Source organism: Mus caroli, chromosome 4 (assembly GCF_900094665.2).
Source record: "Mus caroli chromosome 4, CAROLI_EIJ_v1.1, whole genome shotgun sequence".
Classification (NCBI taxonomy): Eukaryota; Metazoa; Chordata; class Mammalia; order Rodentia; family Muridae; genus Mus; species Mus caroli.
This window is the reverse complement of record NC_034573.1, coordinates 75,790,535-75,791,527: the sequence shown is the minus strand read 5'-3', so window position 1 is coordinate 75,791,527 and position 993 is coordinate 75,790,535. Positions and strand designations below refer to the sequence as shown.

Below are 993 nucleotides of genomic sequence, written 5' to 3'. Positions count from 1 at the left end.
AATAGTTTTATTTCACTCCTTGTTTCTATCTGGTACCACCTGCTTGACACAACCAAAAAACATTGAGCAATACATGAGGTCGGTGCAAGAGGGAAAGCAGAACCTTCCTGACCCGTGGTTTCCCAGAGGTGTGGGAGGTGGGTGAACGGCAAGCTAGCTCTGTCTGAGAAGCCCCTCCCTTGTTTTTCTTTGTACAAACAAACACTGTTGCTTTTGCCCTTGACCTCCTTGCATTCACTTTTCAATTTAGACAGGCATATCCCTGTAGTCTGCCCACTTAGCACCAGCTCTGATATCCCAACACTGACGTGGGATCCTGGCTCCATTGGCAGTGACAGTTCACAAGATGTCACAGGAGCTTCTCATGTGTCAACTACCCAAAAAATTGGCTTTAGGTCAGGCATTCACCCTGGACAGTGATGACAGCAAGTGAGTAGTGGGGCACTTGTTGTTCTGTTTCCTGGGGAGATATGAAGGAACTTCTGTTCCTCGCAGATAGAGCGTGTTGAGAGATAAGAGATGGCTTCATCCAAGTATTGCTTGATGCATCAGTGGCTTTTCTTGTTGCTTCCATGACTTCTAGAACTTTGAAAAAGGTCTTCAATAGTATGTTCTTCCCAAATGTACCCTATAGCTCTGAGATTGCTATAGGTCTCTTTCATCGCACATTTGTAGACTCTTCTGTGAAGTATCCAGCAAAGCCCACTCTTCCTGAGTGACGGTCACATGCATGTCATCATAGGTCACTACATCCATGTCTGGAGTTCTGAGCTTGCCAAGATCCCTTCACATCACCAGCAGAGGCACCCAAACATATCACACAGAAACACAAAGGTCGGTTGAATTTCAAAACTTTTTTTTAAAGGCAGAGTTTCTTGTATCTTAGGCTGATTTTGAATCTTGAAGTCACTGTTTAGCCAGGTATGACCTTGAACTTCTGAACTCTGTCTTTCTGTTTCCTATTTCCAAATGCTGGAATTGCTGGTTTTATGT

General features: G+C 44.3%; 1 pseudogene; it reads right to left on the bottom strand.

Annotated features, from left to right (window-relative positions):
- Positions 1 to 548: 548 nt before the first annotated feature.
- LOC110293776 lies at positions 549 to 756 on the bottom strand (annotated as a pseudogene).
- Between the last annotated feature and the right edge of the window lie 237 nt (positions 757 to 993).